Source organism: Euleptes europaea, chromosome 3 (assembly GCF_029931775.1).
Source record: "Euleptes europaea isolate rEulEur1 chromosome 3, rEulEur1.hap1, whole genome shotgun sequence".
Taxonomy (NCBI): Eukaryota; Metazoa; Chordata; class Lepidosauria; order Squamata; family Sphaerodactylidae; genus Euleptes; species Euleptes europaea.
In genome coordinates this window covers 120171793-120188780 of record NC_079314.1, presented here as the reverse complement: position 1 = coordinate 120188780, position 16988 = coordinate 120171793, and the positions used below count along the sequence as shown (strand labels likewise).

Below are 16988 nucleotides of genomic sequence, written 5' to 3'. Positions count from 1 at the left end.
CTGGAATACTATGAGGCTGCTTATTGGTCAGTTTCACAGCAAGTGTGGTCAGTTTCAGACCTCAGCCTGATCAAATAGGGGTTTTTTTTTGTTTGCAACCAGCAAGAATGCTGAAATAATCACAAACAAGCTATGAAGCTGCTTATTCGGTCAGTTTCACAGCGACTGTTGGTCAGTTTCAGACCCCTGTGAAGAGTGATTTGAGAATTCTACTGCAAATACTGTGCTTCGAGAGAGAAGCATATCCAACGGAAACAACCCGTGCATAAAAGGCCAGGATTGCCTTGAGATTCAAATGCTGTCATGATGGCCTAAAAAAACACAACTTTTACGCACGTGCCTGCATGCGGTGACCCATTTTCCACGTGAAAGATTCATAGATTTGCATTCTCCCAATATAAAGATTTATAGATTTGCATTCTCCCAATATAACTCTAACTTTCCTAAACTCTATCTGGACTAACATAGTAGTTAAGAGGATGAGCTGTGACCTAGAAGGCTGTTGGATCACATTTCCTGCCGACCACAAACTTACAAAGCAGTCAAAGGCAAGGTGTTCTCTCTCATGGAGGGGCTGTGGCTCAGTGGTAGAGCATCTGCTTGGCAGGCAGAAGGTCCCAGGTTCAATCCCCGGCATCTCCAGTTAAAGGGACCAGGCAAGTAGGTATGTGAAAGACCTCTGCCTGAGACCCTGGAGAGCCGCTTCTGGTCAGAGTAGACAATACTGACTTTGATGGATCAAGGGTCTGATTCAGTATAAGGCAGCTTCATGTGCTCATGAGTGGTCATGAGTTCATCCTTAGTCTTGTATCTCCAAGGTGCCATATGATAGAACCAGCCTACCTTATAAAGGTGGCTGTAAAGATTACAGTGACAGAGTATCCAAAATGTTTTGAACACTGCAAAGCATGATTGTCACAGGCCTCTGCGTATGGTCCTTGTGCACAGTTGAATGCAATCACCAGTCAGCACTCCTTTTGAAATGTTCTCATAGTGGTTTGGTTCGGTAGGCTTGCCCACCTCCAAGTGGGGCCTGCAGAGTTCCCAGACTTAGAACTGATCTCCCAACGACAGAGAGCAGCTCCCCTGGAGGAAAACAGCTGCTTTGGAGGGGGGTAGGGTTGCCAGGTCCCTCTTTGCCACCGACAGGAGGGTTTTGGGGGGGGAGCCAGAGGAGGGTGGGGTTTGGGGAGGGGAGGGACTTCGATGCCACAGAGTCCAATTGCCCAAGCGGCCATTTCCTCCAGGGGAACTGATCTCGATCGGCTGGAGATCAGTTGTAATAGCAGGAGATCTCCAGCTAGTACCTGGAGGTTGGCAACCCTACTGCCACAGCCAGCATTCAGTCACACAGTGAAGGTCCTTGTGCTGCGGCAGCAGTGACGTTTTTAAAAACCTGCCAGGGCCAATCAGATCGCCCATGGCCAATTAGCAGCCTTGCTGGGCCAAAGCCCAAGGAAAGCCCTACCTGGCCCTGCCCCGGGAAAGGTGTCAGAGGGCACCATGGAGCCCACAGGCATCACATTGGGGACCCCTGACATACACCTGTGTTGCAGATGCCCTGTTAGCTGGCACAGATTATGAGTCATTAAGGGGGAGGGAAGCCAAAATGAATACTCACCGCTTCCCCTTTCTGCCCCTGCAGGCCTCTGTCTCCCTTTGAGCCCTTCATGCCATTCCTCCCATCGAGTCCGGCTTTTCCCTGCAGCAAGAGAACCGTGTTTCTCCAAGCTCTGTGTCTGGAGGAAAACTAGGCATTTATCTTTACTCTAAACTCCCTTTTTAAAAAAACTTTAAAAACATTCCAAGCAGGTATCTGTCAAAATCACTGAACACAATTACCAACCGGTTAAAAATATTAATGTGAGATATAGAGTATAAAAGGTAACTAGAGAGCTAGCAATAATTTTATTATAGATATATCCTTTGCAATTGAAAGCGGAAGTCTTTTGTATATGTATGTACATATCTTGTTTGTTTTTTCTTTGTTTTTTTAAATGTATGTCTCTGTTTATGTATTGAAATAAAAATTTGAATCCCCCCCAAATACTAAAAATAAATGTCTGATTTAAAACGGGAGCAATGCAAACAGAATAAATGCATACATTTCAAGGAAACCCCCCCAATACGTGCACGAAAGCAGAAGTGAACAGAATGGACTTTGAGATGGCCCCCAAGATGAAGTTGGGGGGGGGCAACCCTAGTCACCTCCGATGTTGTGATGTTTTTGCTGGAAACGACACTGCCCACCAGCATGCCTCCTGCATGCCCACCCCACTCCCCCCTGCCTGCTTGCCTTTGAGGCGCCATCAGGGGCAACAGGGGTATTATAGTGGGAGGCCTGGCATCCCTCCTTGCCCTATTGCCATGGCCTCAATTCACTCCAGCCCCTCCAGCGTGGTGTAGTGGTTAAGAGCGGTGGTTTGGAGCGGTGCACTCTGATCTGGAGAACCGGGTCTGATTCCCCAACTCCTCCACACGAGTGGCGGAGGCTAATCTGGTGAACTGGATTTGTTTCCCCATTCTTCCACATGAGCGGTGGAGGCTAATCTGGTGAATGGGGTTGGTTTCCCCTTTCCTCCACATGAAGCCTGCTGGGTGACCTTGGGCTAGTCGCAGTTCTCTTAGAGCTCTCTCAGCCCCACCTACCTCACAGGGTGTCTGTTGTGGGGAGGGGACGGTGATTGTAAGCTCTACCCTTAAGAGGTAGAGAAAATTGACATATGAAAACTAACTCTTCTTCTTCTCCCTGGCTGCAATTTAGGGCGAAACCACACAGCAGGAGTTCAAATCACAGAACCCCATTGTTGCATAAGGTTTGCCTGCATTCTAATGTCACAACAAACTTCTGTTGGTTTCTTATGAGAGCACAGACATGATTTGTTCGCTATGCTTGCACATCGCTCCTTCCTCTCCTTGTGAGGTCTTGTTCAAGGCCTCTCCTATTCCAGAGTCAAGGGACACATTCAAGCATCATGACAATCCTCTTTCCCCGATGGGCCTCAACACAATTTGTTCACTGTGCCCCCCTTGTGCTTCCCCTTCCCCCTTCTCCTGTGGTCATAGGGTTGCCAGCTCCAGGTTGGGAAATACCTGGAGATTTTTGGGGGGTGGATCATAAGAAGGGTGGGGTTTGGAGCAGGGAAGGGCTTCAATGGGATATAACGCCATAGAGTTAGGGTTGCCAGGTCCCTCTTTGCCACTGGCAGGAGGTTTTTGGGGCGGAGCCTGAGGAGAGAGGGGTTTGGGGAGGGACTTCAATGCCATAGAGTCCAATTGCCAAAGCGGCCATTTTCTCTAGGGGAACTTATCTCTATCGGTTGGAGATAAGTTGTAATAGTGGGAGATCTCCAGCCACCACCTGGAGGTTGGAAGCCCTAATTCTAGCCTATGCAAACTTATGGAGTCTTGAGGCCAAGCCTAATATCATGGCTAGGGTTGCCAGCTTCGGGTTGGGAAATAACTTGGAGATTTTTGGGGCGGAGCCTGAGGAGGGCAGGGTTTGGAGAGGGGAGGGACTTCAATGCCATAGAGTCCAATTGCCAAAGCGGCCATTTTCTCCAGGTGAACTGATTTTTATCGGCTGGGGATCAGATGCAATAGTGGGAGATCTCCAGCTAGCATCTGGAGGTTGGCCACCCTAGCCATAAAGTCCACCTAGATCAGTGATGGCGAACCTTTTAGAGACCGAGTGCCCAAACTGCAACCCAAAACCCACTTACTTATCACCAGGTGCCAGCACGGCAATTTAACCTGAATATGAGGTTTTAGTTTAGAAAAAACAACTCATACGTTAACAACTTTTGCCTTAAAAGAAAAACACAATAACAGAGCTTTCAATGATACAAACAACTTTTTATTGAAAGGTAAAAGTTTGCATTTGGCATGCTTTTGAACAATTAATGTTTGTTCAAAGTTCCTAAGCTGGGCGGCGGGGAGTCCAGGGAAGGGGGGGCTTTGAACTGCTCCACGGCGGTGGGGAGTCCAGGGAAGGGGGGGGCTTTGAATTGCTCTGCACTGCCTGCAGGCAGCGTGGAGCAGTTCAAAGCCCCTGCCACCCAGCTGGGCGGCGGGCAGTCCAGGGAAGGAAAACGCGATGGCTGCTCAACTTACCTGCGCGTGCCCACCGAGAGGGCTTGACGTGCCAAGTCCGGCACGCGTGCCATAGGTTCGCCAATACGGACCTAGATAGAGTCCATCCTTTTTCTCCAGGGGAACTGATCTGTGTCGCTTGGAAATCAGTTGTAATAGTGGAACATCTCCAGCCACCCCCTGGAGGTTGGCAATGTCAGTATCAGGCAAACTCATCCAGGCAGGTAGCTCTGAAGCAGTAATACTTTATTAGGAGCAAAAAGACAGATTAAAGGACTGACTGCCTACAGGCAGGTGAGGCTGGTAATGGCGAAACATAGGCAGGGTACAGGTTTAAAGCACTACAGGCTGTGAAGGTAAACATGGCTAAGCAACCCCGAGATAAGCGATTCCCAGGAAGGAAGACTAAACATTAGTGCAGCTGTGGAAAACAGGATGAGCGAAACTGTACACAGAGTTTACAGGCATGAGAATCAAGGACTTGACGTGTAGCCAGAAACTGGCCTAACATGTCAAGAGCCTTTACTCCTGCTGACGGGAAAGGCCTGACAGGCAACCCTACTGAGGGAAGGCAGGGTTTGGGGAGGGGAGGGACCTCAGCGCAGAATAATGCCATAGAGTCCACCCTCCAAAGCAGCCATTTTCTCCAGGGGAACTGATCTCTGCCGTCTGCAAACCGGCTGCAATTTTGGAAGATCTTCAGGCCCCACCTGGAAACGGGATACTAGCGGCCACACCTATCACAGTTGTGGTTCTGTGTTATATTATCAACACTGTTGCTTTTTGCGTTTGCTCATTATTTATATACTGTAATACATGCTTTGCAATTTATTTGAACCTTTGTTGTTACTACTATTTTGTTAAATTTTGGAGTGGCTCCAAGTTATTAGATAAACGCCTTGTAGCCTCTGGTGCTTTGCTCATTTTTTTTCCTGCCCACCTGGAGGCTCCCAACCTTACATGGGGAGTGCAATTGGAAACTTCCTGTTTTGGGAATCCTTCATTCGGGCTCCAATTTGGGATGATGACTGAATGCAGCCCTCCTGGGCGAAGTGAGAGCTTGTTTGCTTCTCACAAATTGGTATCCTGCAAGCCAGCTCCCGTTTGCCGAGGTACCCTTATTAGGGCATAACGGCAAGCTGGAATTAGTTCGAAGCCTTCCTAAGTCAGATGGAGGGAAAGACGAGCAAGGGCAGCAAACTAGTCATGCCATTCAGGAAGAGGTTTGTCACGAGGGCAGAACCTCACTCGGGCACAGGGGATGCTTCCTCCAGTCACAACCGTCTATGGATTCTCCGTTGCAAACTGACTCCACGCAGTCATGGGAGTGGAGAAGTAAACAAGTTTGAAGAAGAAGAAAAAGAGGAAGAGTTGGTTTTTATATGCCAACTTTCTCTACCACTTAAGGAAGACTCAAACCAGCTTACAATCACCTTCCCCTCCCCATAACAGACACCCTGTGAGGTAGGTGGGGCTGAGAGAGCTCTAAGAGAAGTGTGACTAGCCCAAGGTCACCCGGCAGGCTTCATGTGGAGGAGTGGGGAAACAAATTCAGTTCACCAGATTTGCCTCCACTGCTCATGTGGAGGGAGTGGGGAATCAAACCCGGTTCTCCAGATCAGAGTCCACCACTCCAAACCACCACTCTTAACCACTACACCATGCTGGCTCTTTGGTTTGCAAAGAAGACACGATGCTGGAATCAGGCTGGGAACCGACTTGATTCAAAATGCGCATCTTTGTATGCCCCCCGTCTTTCTTCTTTGCTATTATGAATTCTATTACTTTGGGTCTCGAAGCTGATTCAGAGATAATGGCAGAAAAGGAGTTTGCCGAGAATGAATTATTTCTCAGACAGAGCAAGCTGTGAATCAACAGCATTTAATGGTGTGCATCAATTTTCAACTATTTGTTGGATGAGAAATTTATATGGATTTTATTTGGGGTGGTGGTGAACCCCCCCCCCACTGAAATGGCACATTGTTATTTTAAAAACTGCTTCTCCTATTAACATTATATAAAGGAACGAACCTGCATATCATCCCAGTTACTAGGGCATAGTTGCCAACTTCCGGTGGGAAATTCCAGAAGATTTGGGAGGAAAGCTAGGGGAAAACGGGCTTTGGAGAGGCGAGGGACTTCAGTGGGGTATGATGCCATAGAGTCCACCTTCCAAAGTAGTCATCTGCTGCAGGGAAATTGATCTCTGTAGTCTGGAGATCAATCGTAATTGAGGGAGATCTCCAGATGCCCCCCCCCTCCGGATGTTTCAGGGAGGTATTTCAGGAAAGCTGACTTTGGGGATGATCTGATGTCATTTCTGGGTGACCCTCTAGGCTGCTTCCCTAGTCTCTACAGTCTTCATTATAGAGACTGGGGAGCAGGATTCCTAGAGCGTCACTATCGGGAGGCCATTTTTTCCTCCCGCTCCACAATTCCATGGGAGTGACACATTGGGGCTAGGGATGCGTAATTTCCCACCCCGGGCAGATAACTGGGAGGCCTAATGGAGAAAGAGAAGAAAAGAAAGAAAGAGAACAAGAAAATATATTCTTTATTAAACACACTAAGAAAGGATAATACCTTTGGTGGAGGGAAGCTACCAACAGGGCTGGTAAAGTGAGGCAGTAGCCTCAGGCATAGGGTTGCCAACTGCCAGGTAGTGTGTGTGGGAACAAAACAGGGCAGGCTCAAAGTATCAAAAAACTATACTCAAAGTTATGAATGGTGCAAGACAAAAACAATCTTAGTGTAACATATATATACAACAATGTACAGCAGCTGTCATAAATATGAACAGCAATAACAACAACAGGCACACTGGCTGTCTCCAAAAAGACATGAAGCAAAGTCCACTAAGATCTTGATGTTAACTTCCAAAGGTGAATCCACAATCCTGCTGCTGTCAAGGACCAGACAAAGGCAAGACAGAGAGGAGGAAACGCTTTCCCGGATAATTATAGCGCTTTCACCATATAAAGCTTCATCAGCCTCAATAAAGAGGACATGGTCAAAGTTTGCCTGGGAGAATCGTCATATTCGATTTACCGCATTTCAGTAAATAAATTCGACTTAACGTCTTCTATTTCTTTTTGCTATTTTTATTTTGTTTTTTCTGCAAAGTTTTATGCTCCCACTGAAACGGGGATGCAAATCTATGTCTTAGCTATTGAGTGTGGACAAAATAAAAATAGCAAAAAGAAATAGAAGACATTACGTCAAATTTATTTACTGAAATGCGGTAAATCGAATATGACGATTCTCCCAGGAAACAAATCCAGTTGACCAGATTAGCCTCCGCCGCTCATGTGGAGGAGTGGGGAATCAAATCTGGTTCTCCAGATCAGACTTCACTGCTCCAAACCACCACTCTTAACCACTACACCACACTGGCAAGCATTCATGGCAGAGTGGGGTCTCCCAGATCGAAGTGAGACGTTCTACCCACTGCTCCGTACATCAATACTGGGGTCTGGACAAACTGTTGACTTGACCCAGTAGGGTTACTCGTAAGCTCTCAAAAGACCATAGGGAAGCATTCCAACTCACAGCAAATCCCAGAAGTCCGGGTTCCCCAGGCTCCCCCTGTGGGCAAAATTAAACAAAAATGGAAATCAACACATTGAAATGATCCTAAATTCACAAGAACCAATTGAGGCCATTTATGCATGGCTGTTTCCTAGCGGTCACCCTGCCAAGTACTTCAGGGCTTGGCTTGGCTTATGCTTGTGTTTTCCGACTGTCAGAGGGCACCTCGCTCTCCCCTCCCGTTTCGCCTGCGTTTTCTGGAGGCTGGCCAAACGCGAATGCAGAAATTGCGGGCAAAATGCACAGAAACGTGGAGGGAGAGCGAGGCAGCCTCTGGCAGCCTGAAAACGCACACATAATCAACACAAAGCCCTGAAGTAGTCGGCTGGGTGGCCATGAGGAAACAGCCATGCATAAATGGCCTGAGTCACAAACCTTATCAGATAAGGGAGTTCAAGTGGAGGCTGACCCAATGTTAAATTGAGATGTTACTGGACTCCAGGCACCGTTCATACAGGAGCGGCCTGGGCAGATTTTCACTCCAATGGGTGAGAGAGGGAGAGATGTCCTTGGCAAATCAGGCACAAGTCCAGGATTGTTATTGGTATTTGATGGTTCTGTTTCATACTGTGAGCTTGGAAGATGGTCCTCCAAGTACTGTTAATTGCTAAATAAAGCTCATATCAGATTGTTGGCCTGTTTGGTTGGTAGGAAGCGTTCGGGGATCGAAGAAGAAGAGTTGGTTTTTATATGCCGACCACTTAAGGAAGACTCAAACCAGCTTACCATCACCTTCCCTTCCCCTCCCCACAACAGACACCCTGGGAGGTAGGTAGGGCTGAGAGAGCTGTGACTAGCCCAAGGACACCCAGCTGGCTTCATGTGGAGGAGTGGGGAAACCAACCTGTTTCACCAGATTAGTGTCCACTGCTCATGTGCAAGAGTGGGGAATTGAACCCAGTTCTCCAGATTAGAGTCCACCGCTCCAAAACACAGCTCTTAACCACTACACCATGCTGACAGAGCGGTATGACTCCCTCGATTGTGCATCTTGTAGCTGGGATGTGATTTGTCATCCGGCTCTGCTGACAAACTTGAAGCCCCGTTTGGTTTCTAGGTAGCTCTATCAGAATTACCCTGGAATAGTGTGTGTGTGTGTTCTACTCTACAGAGTTAAAATAATGGTTTGGAAACTGGGGGAGGGGAACTTTCTTGCATCTAAAGAGACGAGGACTGATTCGGGGCTTTGTCACGACTTCACTGTGTTGAGTTTAGAGATGCCAGCTCTGGGGATGGGAAATTCCTTGAGATTTGGGGATGGAGTTGGGGGAGGGGAGGGACCTCAGAAGGGTATAGAATCATAGAGTTGGAAGGGACCACCAGGGCCATCAAGTCCAACCCCCTGCACAATGCAGGAAATTCAAAACTACCTCCCCCCTCCACACCCCTAGTGACCAGAAGATAGCCAAGATGCCCTCCCTCTCATCATCCGCCTAAGGTCACAGAATCAGCATTGCTGACAGATGGCCATCTAACCTCTTCTTAAAAACCTCCAGGGAAGGAGAGCTTACCACCTCCCGAGGAAGCCTGTTCCACTGAGGAACCGCTCTAACTGTTAGAAGAGTCTTCCTAATGTCTAGACGGAAACTCTTTGGATTTAATTTCAACCCATGGGTTCTGGTCCGACCTTCTGGAGCAACAGAAAACAACTCGGCACCCTCCTCTATATGACAGCCCTTCAAGTACTTGAACACGGTGATCATATCCCCTCTCAGTCTTCTCCTCTTCAGGCTAAACATACCCAGCTCCTGCAACCTTTCCTCATAGGACTTGGTCTCCAGACCCCTCACCATCTTTGTTGCCCTTCTCTAGACACGTTCCAGCTTGTCTACATCTTTCTTAAATTGTGGTGCCTAAAACTGAACACAGTACTCTAGTTGAGGTCTAACCAGAGCAGAGTAAAGCGATACCAGAGCAGAGTAAAGCGATAGTATAATACTATACAGTTAAGGTTGCCAGATACCAAGTAAAGGCAGGCAATTGCTTGCCAATTAAGGGAACTGCCCTTTGCCCCTCAGCTGCCCGGGGGGGGGGGCGATTAATGTCACTTCTGGGGTAAACCCGGAAATGGTGGGGACACTCTAGCACATTCTTCCAAAAACTCTGTGGTTTCCATAGAGTTTTTGGAGGAATGTGCTAGAGCATTTCTGTCACTTCCGGAGTAAACCAGGAAGTGACGTTATTGTGCTGATCCCCCACCCCAGCCCCACCACACAACAAAGCTCCCGCCATTGGCAATGGGAGGCCTGGCAATGTATATATAGTCCACCCTCTAAAGCAGCCATTTTCTCCGGGGGAAGTGATTTCTGCAGTCTGGAGATCAGCTGTAATTCTGGGAGATCTCCAGGACCCACCTGGAAGTCGGCAACCCTTGTTGGCTTGTTCAAGCCACACAGCATCCCCAGGGAAATCGGATCCACGCAGGACTGTCATTTCCTCAGCAAAATGCTCTGAACGGCCCAAGCCAGACCCACACATGAACATCTGTGCCATTTTACTGACCTTCTGCCCCACTGGACCTCGTGTGCCGAACAGCCCCATGGAACCTTTCACTCCTGCCTCTCCTTTCACCCCCTAAAAGAAGAAGAAGAATCATCATAGAATCATAGAGTTGGAAGGGACCACCAGGGTCATCTAGTCCAACCCCCATGCAGGAAATTAACAACTACCTCCCCCAATATCCCCAGTGACCCCAACCCTCCCCCCGCCATGCAGGATCCTACAATCAAAGCACTCTTGACAGATGGCCATGTAGCCTCTGCTTAAAGACAGGGACTCCACCACCCTCCGAGGCAGCACATTCCACCATCGAACAGCCCTCGCCGTCAGAAAGTTCTTCCTAATGTTTAGGTGGAATCGCTTTTCTATTAGTTTAAATCCATTACTCCATGTCCTAGTCTCGAGAGCAACAGAGAACAAGCTAGTTCCCTTATCAACATGACATCCCTTCAAATATTTAAACATGGCTATCATGTCTCCCCTCAACCTTCTCTTCTCCAAACTAAACAAACCCAATTGGTTCTTGTGGGTTATCCGGGCTGTGTGACCGTGGTCTTGGTATTTTCTTTCCTGACGTTTCGCTAGCAGCTGTGGCAGGCATCTTCAGAGGAGTAACACTGAAGGACAGTGTCTCTCAGTGTCAAGTGTGTAGTTCCCCGCAAAACCAGACTAGTTGGGTGTGCAACATTTCTTCATGAGCTTGAAGGACAGGGGAGATCTAGACTCGATCAAACCCCAGGTACCTTTTCTCCCGGGGGTCCATCCTCCCCTTTCTCGCCTTTGTCTCCATCAAATCCTGAAGGGCCCCTTTCACCCTAAAGAACAAGACAGACCATTTATTTAAGTACATGCATCAGCTTTACTGTATTACTTCCCATTTTCTGCAAGGAATTTTTATTTATTTATTAAGCCAACCGTTATTTATTTTATTTATTTGCTTTATTTACACCCCATCTTTCTCTTCAGTGGAGACCCCAAAGCTTACATCGTTCTCCTCTCTTCCATTTTATCCTCCCAACCATCCTGCGAGGTAGGTTAGGATAAGCGTGTGTGACTGGTTCAAGCCGCCCTAAACCCAGCCTTGGCCAGGGAGAGCAAGGTATTAAATTGAAATAATAAATAAATAAAGTCACCCAGCAAGCTTCATGGCAGAATGGAGATTCAGATCCTACTTTGACACTTTAACCACTACACCACACTGGCTCAGCCATAATTACATTAACGATGGTGCAGCCTTATATCCACCATTCTTTCACCATTCTTTCACCATTTGTTTTGGCTGGGTTCTTCCTGTAAGCTGCCTCCAGGGCCAGATAGAATCATGGAATTATAGAGTTGGAAGGGGCCAAACAGGCCATCTAGTCCAACACCCTGCTCAATGTAGGATCAGCCTAAAGCATCCCTGACAACTGTTTGTCCAGCCGCTGCTTGAAAACTGCCAGCGAGAGGGAGCTCGCCAATAAGGGTGTGCATTCGGCGAAAGCTGAACCAAACCAGTATTTTTCGGCATGGCCGAGAGAGAGCTCAGCCTTCAGTTTTGCATCCTGCTTCAGCCGAACTCCATGACTCTCAGCCCAGCCTTCAGTTCTGTGCCCCATATTTTTCAAGTTCAAGCTTATTAACCTGAAAATTTTCAATTTTTTGGAAAAGCCTAAAGAAGTATTCGGCTTTTTCCGCATTTTTCAGAAATTTCCAGGTCTATTGAACCCGAGCTCGAAAAATACTGGAAAAAATGTTGCACACCCCTACTCACCACCTCCCAAGGCAGCCCATTCCACTGCTTAACTACTTTTACTGTAAAAAAAAAAAATCCTAATGTTAAGCTGGTACCTTTCTACCCATAATTTGTACCCATTATTATGAGTCCTGTCCTCTGCTGCCAAAAGGAACAGCTCCCTGTCCTCCTCTAAGCGACAGCCATTCAAATACTTAAAGAGAGCAATCGTGTCCCCTCTCAACCTCCTCTCCTCCAGACTGAACATTCCCAACTCCCTCAGCCTTTCCCCGTAGGGCTTGGTCTCCAGGCCCCTTAAATCTTAGCCTGGAACATGAAATCATAATTTCACAATGGCTTGGTCCAAAGATAATGTTTCCCAGGCATCACACCCCTCCTTCAGTAATGGGGAAGGGAAACGTCATTCTGCGAGCGAAAAGCAACGGAGAAGCAACGCAACTGACCTGCTCTCCTTTGCTGCCTTTATAGCCTTGAGGTCCGAAGATCGTCATGGGATCTCCCTGTGATAAAAGCATGGGACAGAGAAAGTGTTGAGATTATGAGTTCACATTGGTTAAGCGCCGAATTCAGATAACTGCTGGAAAGAGATATATTACTGCTGGTAATACCCAAATTAACCAGGTTGTTCATCCTTACAACAGCTGATGTGCGTATGTATCTGGGTAGTGACAAGCCATGTGTCTCATGGACCCTGGGGGCCCATCCCCAAACCTTGATCAATGCCCCATTTCCTGTAGAACCCAGATAAACTAGCCATTGAAAACTGAACCCACATTATTGGTGCAAGATTCGAGTCCTAGCAGCATCTTAAAGACCAACAAAAATTTCCAGGGTATGAGCTTCCAAGCGTGGCACTACTAGAATCTTGCTCTTGTACTGCAGATCAACAAAGATATCCACCTGGGACTTCCACTAGGGCAGCTGAGCAAAGCACTCGTCTCCCCGGGGGCTCCCGGACGAGAACCAAGAAACGTCTCAAATAGGGGTGTCAACACGCCCCTCCCAATTCCTAAATAGTGGAACAGGTATCAGGAAATGTCCTGCAGCCAATGAAGAGCGGTTTGACTCCTGAACTCTCTGAGTTTTACGACTTCGGAGACTCAGTAGCAGTCACTGCCAGCTTGAGGAGCAATAAATCGCCGTAGACATCTCTTTGGAATTTAGGCTTTGCTCTCCCCTATCTATCACCATCTAGCAACTATACAGAAGCAATAATACCTACTCTCCTAAAATCTGAGTAAGTTTAAAAGAACTCCTTTGTTTTACCTGGATCTGGAAGTCCCAGGAGACTGCTAAATACATCAGTCGAATCTGTTTCTCCCCACTCAATGTTTAAATGACTCTTTAAAAACAAGAAAAGATCTGACAACCCGGCAGGGATCTTATCAATTTGATCAGTGGGAAGACATAACAACTAAGATTTTTGAAAGACGCTTCAGTTGCCAATCAGGAATTACTACGCATAAAGGGGAGGGAGGATTGAAAACCCACCCCCCACCCCGAAGAGTAGTCTTTCTAACTAAACAAGCCTTCCTGCCACGCCCTTCCCGGAAACAATCTATCATCGCGAGAGTGTCAGAGAAATTGGAATCGGAAGTGTGGTATTACTGTGTAACTGGCAAATATTTCCCAAGTTCCTGACCACAAAGAAGACGAAAGGTCTATGACATTGATTCCTGCAGCACCTCCTTACTATACTGGAATTTGCCTGGATCTTATTAACTGAGTTTCAATAGAAATTTTCAGAATTAGTAACCATGGAACATCTGATTACAAAGATGGAACAACTCTCTGCTTTGATGAGTACTTCATTTCAATTTATTAATTGGACATCATCTTAGATGATCTTAAAGACATAAAAACTCAAATTATCACAATGAGATCAGAGGAGATACTGGAGGACCCTCTAGCTGACAAGAGAGATGAAGAATTGAAGAACCCTGCAAAAGAAACGAGGGATTACAATAAACAATCTGCAATAGCTCATTTGACAACAATGGATTTGAATGTGAGTGATTTTGACTTCTGTCCCCTTAATCTGCTTGATGAACTGTTCAACACCTGCTTGGAGGACTTAATGAGCAGAAAAACTGGGGCTGTCAGGATCTTTTTCTTTGAATTTGGGATGGAAGATATTGCAACATGGATTTACTATGGAAATTACCTATCTGCAGAAGAGACTTTACCACCAATCTCCAAGGATGCCCTTCGACGATTACTGCTAATGTGGGAAAGAAAGAAATGCTGGAAATTTCGGATAAAGGGACTAATTTAAAAGAATCTAATGTCTCTTCTGGCTAAGATCGAAAAGGAACTGTTTAAAAGGATTGGTTATAATGGAAATAGAACCATATATGATATCAATTTACTAGAAAAACAATATGTATTAAATGAGTGTTAGGGAGAAATGGAGGATTTACAAAATAATTAATTTTTAATGGAAATAATCAAATACTTTTTATTATACTAATCCATTTATTATTAGTAGATTTACTAATTTTCTTCTTCTTTCTTTTATTTTTATTTCTTTTGTTCTTTTTTCTTACCTTTATATGATATTATTAACTATTAATCTTTTTTTTCCTTGGAAAATATAAATATCAAAGAGATCAATAAATATTAACAATAGTATTAGAATTAGAATTCTGTGCAAAAGAGATTACTAATTAATCACAAGATGAAGGGAGGTGTAGGGGAAGTCAACAATTTTTTTATATATAATTTTTTTTAACAATGTTACCTATTTGTTTTTACTTTTTACTGTATGACATTGTTAAACTATGTGATTAATAATTTTGGAAAAATAATAAAAAATTTATTTAAAAAAAACAAAGATATCCACCTGAAATAATGTTATTTGTGTAGGCCACCGTTCTGATTTATAACCCCTCCCTAAGCTTTTCTCTTGGTCACAATTTGGGCACCACAATTTAAGAAAGATACAGTCAAGCTGGAACGTGTCCAGAGGAGGGCAACAAAGATGGTGAGGGGTCTGGAGACCAAGTCCTGTGAGAAAAGGTTGAAGGAGCTGGGTATGTTTAGCCTGAAGAGGAGAAGGCTGAGAGGGAATATGATAACCATCTTCAAGTAGTTGAGGGGCTGTCATAGAGAGGAGGGTGCCAAGTTGTTTTCTGTTGCCCCAGAAGGTCGGACCACAACCAGCGGGTTGAAATTAAATCCAAAGAGTTTCCATGTAGACATTAGGAAGAACTTTCTAACAGTTAGAGCAGTTCCTCAGTGGAGCAGGCCTCCTCGGGAGGTGGTAAGCACTCCTTCCCTGGAGGTTTTTAAGGAGAGGTTAGATGGCCATCTGTCAGCAATGCTGATTCTATGACCTTAGGCAGATGATGAGAGGGAGGGCATCCTGACCAACTTCTGGGTGAGGAGTAGGGAGTCACTGGGTGTGTGTGTGAGAGAGAGGTAGTTGTGAATTTCCTGCATTGTGAAGGAGGGGTGGATTATATGACCCTGGTGGTCCCAACTCTATGATTCTATCAACACAAAGACCTGAATATGTCGGAGGGGTGACAGCGAGTGAAACAGCTGTGCATAAAATACCTTTTATTTGCCCTGAGTTCAGATAACGCTTCCGCCAAGGATGCAGATAAAAGACCTAAGATGTCTCAATTTCCCCTCCACTTCCACAATTTCACTATACAATGTAGTAAACTTCCAAGAATCATAACAAGGCAAAAAAGAAAAGTTTCTAGTCATGGCTAAGGAGAAAATCTTGAAAAACATGTTAGCAGTGTTGGAAGACATTGAGAGTACTAGGTCTGAGGTTGTGAGGTATATTTGCATCATACGCAGCTCTCTATCTCTGCCTCAGAGCTATTGCCTCCCCCAGAACCTGTGGTCCCTCGAACTCTGGTTTTTATACTCTCCAGTCTTCTCTCTGTGACATTTTTAGCTCATCTTCTTCAGGGGGTTTGAGTGTTAAAGCAGCCACAGCGATGCGGTGCTTCTGGAAGTAAAACCAAAAGTGCCACCATCATGTGCGTGCCCACGTGCATCCACGCCCACCCCAGCCCCACCCCCACCCCTAAAACTTCCCACTGATCAGGAGGGGGGGGGAACCAGGCCCCTACTAATATTGTACTATAACTTCTATACATCCCTGGCTCCCTTGTTCTGGTTTCTGAAAAGAAAAGTACCCAAACACTCTGAAAAATATAGATTTTAGAAACAGCAGGAATAGGACTGTGTTTGCTGCCAAACCAACTGTGCCCAGGATAGGGAAAGACCATAAGTGGGCAGGGACCATTCCTGGCACACACAGAAAAGTAGTTCAACAGAAGACTCGGAGTGCCGATTACCGCCACCCGGTTATAAACACCAAGTCCGAAAGCAGACCAGACGAGAACCGATGAAGGATGAACTTGCAAAATAAAATAAAAATAAATCCTCCACTTAACGATCTCCCCCCATGTGGCTTGATCTGCCTCCTCGCTCCTTATGTTTTATTCACGCTTCCTTTGGAGACGGCATTACGCATCCCTTACGGGAGCAGAGAGGATGCTCCTCCGGCAGGAGAGACTTTCGGATTCATTTGCAGCTCGCACCGAGCCCTCTTTGAACGTCAGAGACAAATTGGCCATAATCTTTGAAACAGAGCATGACTCGATGAGCGGGATCGCCAGCTCTTGTTCCCCTAAACTTCCATTTCCGTCATGCCGGCTGTGGCGGGAGGGGAGCTGGGAAGAACTTTGCTTCTTAATGAATCTAAGCCACGGGTTAGCCGCCTTTGTTCTTACAGGGGTTCTGTTTAGCAGCACTCGGTTCTCCAAACCCCACACTTTCTAAAGACAGGCAACAGTGACGTCGATAACGATAGTTGTGAATTTCCTGCATTGTGCAGGGGGTTGGACTTGATGGCCCTGGTGGTCCCTTCCAACTCTATGATTCTATGATTCTAGAAGAAGAAGAAGAAGAGGAAGAAGAGGAAGAAGACGAAGGGGAGTAGTAGTAGTAGTAGTAGTAGGTTTTTATATACCGATTTTCTCTACCTTTTAAAAAGACTCGAAGCAGCTCACAATCGCCTTCCCTTCCTCTTCCCACAACAGTCACCTTGTGA

The 16988-nt window shown here is 46.2% G+C and overlaps 1 long non-coding RNA gene across 1 annotated transcript; it reads right to left on the bottom strand.

The window, feature by feature from the left end:
* Nucleotides 1-10181: 10181 nt before the first annotated feature.
* On the bottom strand, nt 10182-12415 carry LOC130475720 (uncharacterized). The gene is made up of 3 exons (XR_008933247.1): nt 12358-12415; nt 10923-10994; nt 10182-10254 (listed from the first exon to the last, which is right to left on the bottom strand). It is a non-coding gene; the product is annotated as an uncharacterized LOC130475720 (long non-coding RNA).
* Nucleotides 12416-16988: the final 4573 nt, after the last annotated feature.